An 8229-nucleotide genomic window follows, 5' to 3' on the forward strand; every position below is an offset into this window, starting at 1 on the left:
AAGTTATATTTAAATTTTAATAATTTTTCTCATTGGAGGCAGTTAAAAGCAAACTCTCAAAATCTAATTTTCAATCTTTTAGTAAAACTGATAGACAAAGAAGGAAAGCTTAGGGAAAAAGTCTGTAAGAGGTACATAAATGTTGTTTTAATTCCTAAATCACAGTCAAGCTTCCTTCAGGTCATTATCGATATGATACTTGAGTTTGAAAATGCAATTTAGTATAGAGTAGGAAAAAAAATCCTAATTTTATGATAAATCTAATTTTATGGACCTCAGATTAAAAACAGATGAAAAATATCATATTCTCAGTGCTGGCAAAATGGCATGAGAAGAGACACTGTCATATGCTGTTGGTAAGAGTGTAAATTTTTAAAATCTTTCTGGAAGGCAGTTTGGCCATAGCTATTGAATGCCTCAGAATTTTGCATTACAACCTTTAAACCAGCATTTTTACTTTAGGGGATTCATACTAAGAACATAGTCATCGATGTTTGCAAAATTAGAGCTACAAGATTTTTATGGAAGTGTTTTTGATAGAAACAAGAACTGAATGAAGCATAAATATTTAACAACAAGTCTTTATTTAGCCCTTAAAAATGATACTATAGAAATATTTAATGCTATGAAAAGGTGGGAAAAGCTGATTATAAACAATACACAAATGTGATTCGCTTTCACAGAATTACTCAATATCTTGTAATTACCTAAAATGGAAAAGACTCTGAAACATATATCTGAATACATATGAATCTGAATATATATCGATCTTCTTTTTAGGAGTATATAGGGAGAGAATGGAGAAGGCAATGGCACCCCACTCCAGCACTCTTGCCTGGAAACTCCCATGGATGGAGGAGCCTGGTAGGCTGCAGTCCATGGGGTCGCTAAGAGTCGGACACGACTAAGCGACTTCACTTTCACTTTTCACTTTCATGCATTGGAGAAGGAAATGGCAACCCACTCCAGTGTTCTTGCCTGGAGAATCCCAGGGATGGGGGAGCCTGGTGGGCCGCTGTCTATGGGGTCACACAGAGTCGGACACGACTGAAGTGACTTAGCAGCAGCAGCGGCAGGGAGAGGACCGATCCTTTCTGTGCAAGTTTGGCAGCAGCGTTTTGGCACAAGTCTTTGGGAGTCGTGAGGGTGGTGAGGGTGATGAGAGGTGGGTACGTACATCTCCGCTTACCCTTCAGGTTTCCAGTAATTATTGTTCTAGTCCATCTCGTTTGTTTCTTGAGTTAGTTTTGGTAAATGTTTATCTTAATACAAGACATCCGCTTGATCTGGATCAGGGAGCCTTTGCCTCTTTCTTTTTTTAAATGCCTCAAACCCCTTTGGCAGTTGATGAACTCTATGGACCACTTCTTAGCATCATTTTGAAAACTGTTCTTCCTGGAATTTGACTTCTACTGTGAGTGGAGTCACGCGACCTTCTGTGCCTTCCTGCAAATAATGTGTGTGGACTTCTTTCCTGAGTGTGTTTAGGAGGTTCTCACTGTTATTCTCAACATGCGTGGTATTTTAATGGAATAAAAGTCTCAAAACCTGCTTGTATCATATATTAAGAGGCTAGCTCCTAACACAGTAAGAGCCTAGCTTCCTAACAGAGAACAAAATGGGGACTGAAGAGGAATCCAAATAAAGAAAAGAACCTTTGCTTCTCAGAACTTGTAACACGCATGGCCTATATCTCTGCACAATCTGTGACTACTAATAAGTTGCTTTAAATAATACTTCAGTAGTCATCTCAGTCGTATGATGTGTTTGCACTTGCAAGGCTCATGCTGGTGGCTCACCAGTTATCTGTATTACAGAATACCATCCTGCCTTATGGAGAGTTAAACTGTCCAGCTGTCCAGTTTTACAAAACTTTACCAAGTGAGGGGAAAAGCTCACCCCCTTTCAACTATTGAACAGAGTGAGATAAGAATATCAGAGAGTAAATCAGGTGACAGTCACTGAATGGGTAACTGCATGTTTGCCGGGCTAGGGGGAGTGCGCGGGTGGTGAGGGTGGGTAGCAGCCAAAATGTTGCTACCAAACTTGTAAAGAAAGGATCATTTCTCTCCGTATGTATTCTCCTAAAAGTGGTCAGCCCATTTGCAGGATCACCTGTAGACGGGAACGTGGGGATTCTGTGTTGTCTACAGCCAACCCCATGACTCTTATTAATGGTATTCTCATGTCCCTGCATCAGCGGGAAAGTGATATAGCCGCCTCTATGATTTGTACAGATGACAGTCACAGGGGTTGCTTAGACCACTATGCTTGTTGCCAAAGTTCATGATTGAAGGTCACACTAAATTCCAGTTAGAGGCAAGTGGAGATACAGATATAACTTCTTTTACAATCCAAGATGATGGGCCCTCTGGAATCTAGAATCTATGGTTTTAGAATCTAGATTTCTAAATTTACCAGAATATTGCTATAAAGGAATATATAATACTTTCCGATTGTTTTTTCCATTTGCTCTTTTCAAAGTTTTGCTTTTTTACTTAGGAATCTCTAGAGCACAGGAGTTATAGAATTTTCTTCAATATCTTAGTCAACCATAATCATTGCCATTTAAATGAAATAAGGAGTTTACCTGCTGTCTTTTTTCCTTTTGTCCTTTGACCTGTGCTTTCCCCTTTATTATCTACATTACTGGGTGGCTTCTCTCAGTAGTGCTCTGAGTAACACTTACAGAAAGGATTTGCGGATTCTAAGCTGTCTGAGTCTTCTTTGACCCCTAAATATTTTTCCTTTGCTGTTATACTTGGTTCATAATTTTCCTGGATATGGAATTCTAGGTTCAAAATAATTCTATCTCAGGACCCAAGAGGGATTTTTTTCCACTCCAGCATCCAGATTGGCATACAACACCTCTGCGTTCTCATTCCAACTCGACTCCTTTGAAGCTGAAGGAAATTCTTTTAATATTTTTGCAGTTTCAGCATTATGACTTTTCTCTTTACCTTTGAAGCAGAATTTTCACTAAGTTGAGAACTTTCCAGCTTGGCAATATCAACCCTTTCAAACCAAAGATTTACATCCTTTCTTTTTTTTTGCAGCTCAGAGAACTTTTCTTGTATTACGTTTTAATTACTCCAACCCTACATCTTCTTCCCTTGGAATTGCAATCCCTATTAAATGGGAATTGGAACTTCTGAATCTATTCTTTCTAACCTAATCTTATTTCTCCTAGTAGAAACACACACCCGCACCTTCCGTGGTGGGAGTGGTCTAGGTGTTAAGTCGTGTCTGACTCTTGCGACCCCATCGACGGTGGCCCGCCAGGCTCCTCTGTGCTTGGGGTTCTCCAGGCAAGAGCACTGGAGGGAGTCGCGAAGCCCTTCTCCAGTAGCTCCGTCTTTTCGGTGCTTTGTGAGGGAGTTATTCTGCTTGGTCTTCTGGGTCACTGATTTGTTCACCACGTGTGTCCATACTAAAAATAGATTTTCCTAAATAACCGGAAATCGTGAACATGTATAAGAGCCTTTTAAAAGCGTATGGAGTCACAGATTCCTCAGCCATCCGGGGAGTTGCTGGCCAGGGTTGAACTCCTCCTCCAGGTCCTGCCTGGGCGCGGCCGCCGCTTGCACTCTGCTTGTGTTTCCGGTGCTGCCACGGACAAGTTTTGCGCTCATCTTTTCCTCTCTGTAATTTGGAATAGAAAGGAAGTTAAAAGTTTTCATCAACCATCTTGCATCTGGACTCTGTTTTATAATATCTGATATGTGTCAGGAGAAATATCAATAACCTCAGATATGCAGATGACACCACCCTTATGGCAGAAAGTGAAGAAGAACTAAAGAGCCTCTTAATGAAAGTGAAAGAGGAGAATAAAAAAGTTGGCTTAAAACTCAGCATTCAGAAAACAGATGATGGCATCTGGTCCCATCACTTCATGGCAAATAGATGGGGAAACAATGGAAACAGTGTCAGACTTTATTTTGGGGCTCCAAAGTCACTGCAGATGGTGACTGCAGCCATGAAATTAAAAGACACTTACTCCTTGGAAGAAAAGCTATGAGCAACCTAGATAGCATATTAAAAAGCAGAGACATTACTTTAACAACAAAAGTCTGTCTAGTCAAAGCTATGGTTTTTCCAGTAGTCACGTATGAATGCGAGAGTTGGACTTTGAAGAAAGCTAAGTGCCGAAGAACTGATGCTTTTGAACTGTGGTGTTGGAGAAGACTCTTGAGAGTCCCTTGGACTGCAAGGAGATCCAACCAGTCCATCCTAAAGGAGATCAGTCCTGGGTGTTCATTGGAAGGACTGATGTTGAAGCTGAAGCTCCAGTACTTTGGCCACCTGATGCGGAGAGCTGACTCATTGGAAAAGACCCTGATGCTCGGAAAGATTGAAGGCGGGAGGAAAAGGGGACGACAGAGGAGGAGATGGCTGGATGGCATCACCGACCCAATGGACATGAGTCTGAGTGAACTCCGGGAGTTGGTGATGGACAGGGAGGCCTGGCGTGTGCAGTCCGTGGGGTCTCACAGAGTCGGACACGACTGAGCGACTGCACTGAACTTCTGTGTCAGTTCCATGTTAGTTGCTGGATGGACTAAGCACATTCACAGAGCTGCTAGTCGGGTGGACTATCGTGACCACCTCCTGCACTGAGCACCTCCCCCTGGGGCACACAGGAGACAGCAGGAGGCAGTGGAGAGGCGTGGTCTGAACAAGCTGGGGTTGCGCCATTAACTTTCCAGAGGAGTCAGGACTTTATATGCAGTAGGGAGCTAGCAAGGGATTAAAAGTTTTTAGGAAGATATTTTTGTCAATAGTGTGGAGGATATAGGGAAAAAGGTGGGCTGGGAAAGGGAAGTCATTTAGGAGATGACTGATCATTCTCACCTGAACTTTTGCAGTGACATCAGACAGGAGGAGGGGCTGATATACCTGCCCAATACTTTCCCTGTGAGCACTTTTATTTAAAATGGCCTGGGATCCCACGTAAAGAGCCACCCCATTGGCCAACAAGCACAGTGGTCACCTTTAGGTATTGCTTTGTTGCCTTTTTCTTATGCACACTGTGTGCCAGTAAATTTCTGTAACTTTAATATGTTGGATGGAGTCACATCACCTGTTTCTTGTGTAATAGATGACTCATGGGGCTCCTAGAAGACAAAGCTATATTAGGTTTGTGTGGTTCCTTTAATACTGGTGGTGTGGAATCACGGTCCATTTCAAATTGTGAACTCAAGTAGCCAGGTGTGATATTGAAAGGGTGAGACATTTTAACCCTAAATTCCAAGGTGAACTTTTCAGTTCTTTCCGAAATTTGTGCTGGGTAGTCAAACACCATGTTCCTGGGAAGAACTTGACCTAAAGGTCAAGGATGTCCCCATTCCTGCAGTAGTAGAATTTATAGACAAGGTCACATTTCTCTGACTAGAAAGATCAAACTGGGAAAATTTATAAAAGTGTAATAATAAAAGTTACTGGGAGAATTTATAGAAGTGTAATAACAGAAGTAACAAAAACACTTGCTGTGCTCAAGAGTGCTATGTGTGGCGAAGCACTGAGATAATCCTGGCAAGAGGTATGGTGCACGTATTGAGATTTAAATGGACAAGTTAGAGGCGTGGGCGAAATAGATCAGTGGTTGGTGGGCGGGCTCATCAAGGAAATGGGTGTGTGACAGTGAGTCGTGAACGCGTGTCTTTCAGTTGTTTCTTTCAAAACAGTGTATGAAAACACTGACTCACTAAGATGTGTGAACTCCTCTGTTTCTTGCAGCTTTATTTACAATAACCAAGATATGCGGAAATAAAACCTGTGTTCATTGACAGAAGAATCAATAAAGAAGTTGTTCAGTCACCAAGTCATGTCCAACTCTTTACCCCATGGACTGCAGCACGCCAGGCCTCCCTGTCCATCACCAACTCCCAGAGCTTACTCAAACTCATGTCCATTGAGTCGGTGATGCCATCCCACCATCTCATCCTCTGTCGTCCCCTTCTCCTCCCACTTTCATCTTTCCCAGCATCAGAGTATTTTGCAGTGAGTCAGTTCTTCACATCCGGTGGCCAAAGTATTGGCGTTTCAGCTTCAGCATCAGTCCTTCCAATGAATATTTAGGACTGATCTCCTTTAGAATGGACTGGTTGAATCTCCTTGCAGTCCAAGGGCCTTTCAAGAGTCTTCTCCAACACCACAGTTTAAAAGCATCAGTTCTTCAGCCCTCAGTCTTTGTGGTTGAGCTCTCACATCCCTACATGACAACTGGGAAAACATAGCTTTGACTAGGCGGACCTTTGTTGGCAAAGTAATGTCTCTACTGTTTAACATGCTGTCTAGGTTGGTCATAGCTTTTCTTCCAAGGAGCAAGCATCTTTTAATTTCATGGCTGCAGTCACTGTTCATGGTGATTTTGGAGTCCATGATTTTGGAGTGTTAAAGAAGGAAATTCTGCCATTTGGAACAGTGTGGAACCTGAGGGCAAAGAGTCAGACACGACTAAGTGACTGAACTGAACTGAACTGAACTGAGGGCATTAAGTGAAGTGAGTCAGAGATAGACAAACACTGTATCATCTCACTGATACGTAGGGTCTAAACAAACAAACCCATGGAAAAGAGATGAGACTGGGATTACCAGGAGTGGGAGCTGGTGAAACAATGTACAACACGATGACGTGCTTAGCGCTGGTGTGCGGTGTATTTGAAGTGGCGAGGAGAATAAATCCTAACAGTTCTCATCACAAGAAAAAGGTTTTTCTTTCTATTTTTTGGTATGATTATGAGATGATGGATAATTAAATTCATTTTATAAAATATAAGTAACCATTTCATAATAAGGTTATCCTTTCATAATATATATGTCAAGTCACTATACTATATACCTTAAACTTACACAGTGCTATGTAGCAATTATACCTTAATAAAACTGGGAAAAAAGAAGAAAATTTAATTAATTAATTTAATGTAAAATTTATGGCAGAGATTTCAGATTTAAAATTTCTATTGTAAAGTAAACACAGTTTCATCAGTCATGTGTTTTGTTAAGATGTTCTTGTGAAAATGAGTTTCTCCATATGCATATCTTTAGGTCTATAAACTATAAGGTAAGAAATAGTTTCTATAATACAATGTACAGAAATCTCAGGAATATTTGTATTGACAAAAATAAATTTTTGATACAAGGTTAAGAATTAAGATAGAAGATTAAGAATTAAGAACTAAGATAAGATAAAATGATATAGGGACTTGGGGGTGAATGTAGGGTTCACAATATTTAATGTCTTCTTTATATTTTTAATTCAGTGAACAGTTTTTCATTTGAAATATGTACAAATTTCTCTCCCCACATGTGTTCATCTTCCTACCTGAACAATATTTGTTTGCTAGCATATAAATACCTCAGCAACGGTAGCTTTATAGTCAGAGAGCAGATTCAGTCTGATTGCACTGAATAAGTGATTTGTACTCATTCATTAGATATTAATTTTGGAAGTTATTGGAATAAACCCTATGCATTATATAGGATTGTCACTTTATTTAAAGTTACCTGTTTTCATTATTGTCTGATTATTGTCTCACTGTTTAAGTATTAAACTACTTCTTATTTATGCAGTCATTCTTTTAAGTAGCTATGAGCTGCAAATGACAACTTTTAAGTTTAATTCATTGAAAGCAAAACTCATTTTCTTACTCACAGTTTGGCCTTGCACAGCTCAACTCACAGTAGGAGAAAAGAAGACAAGACAAATAAGTAAACTGCACTTTAAAAAAGTTTTGAAGAGTAAAATCAAATGTGAAATTGTTCCCAGATAAACAGCACTAGTTAAGTGATAAAGTTGCGTTTTAAGTAAATAAATCAAGGGAAGGAAATACCCTATGCCCGTTCTTTGAAAATCAAGTACTTGTTTTTTTGCTTTTGGATCAGAGAATCTGTACTTATCTCAAAGAATAGTACTAACCTGTTCCTAGTAAGAAGGGCAAAGGAAATAGGAACAGGGATGTTTGCTCAGCTCTGTGCTGAGTGCTGGACAGAGCAAACAAAAGGGCTAGAGAGTCGTATTGCCTTTGTGTGTGTGTGTGTATCTTGCAGTGTAATAGGAAAAACAAATTCTGATCACACTTTGTAGCAGTTCAACGCAGCAGGTCATCGGCCATACTACTCATAAAGTGTCCATGCCCCTGGTTCCTGCTGTGGGTGTGCAGCATATTATTGTAGTCGATTCTTTTGATGTAGATACACGTCTTGCAACGAATGACCTCCTGGTTTTCT

This window comes from Capricornis sumatraensis, chromosome 1, assembly GCF_032405125.1.
Source record: "Capricornis sumatraensis isolate serow.1 chromosome 1, serow.2, whole genome shotgun sequence".
Taxonomy (NCBI): domain Eukaryota; kingdom Metazoa; phylum Chordata; class Mammalia; order Artiodactyla; family Bovidae; genus Capricornis; species Capricornis sumatraensis.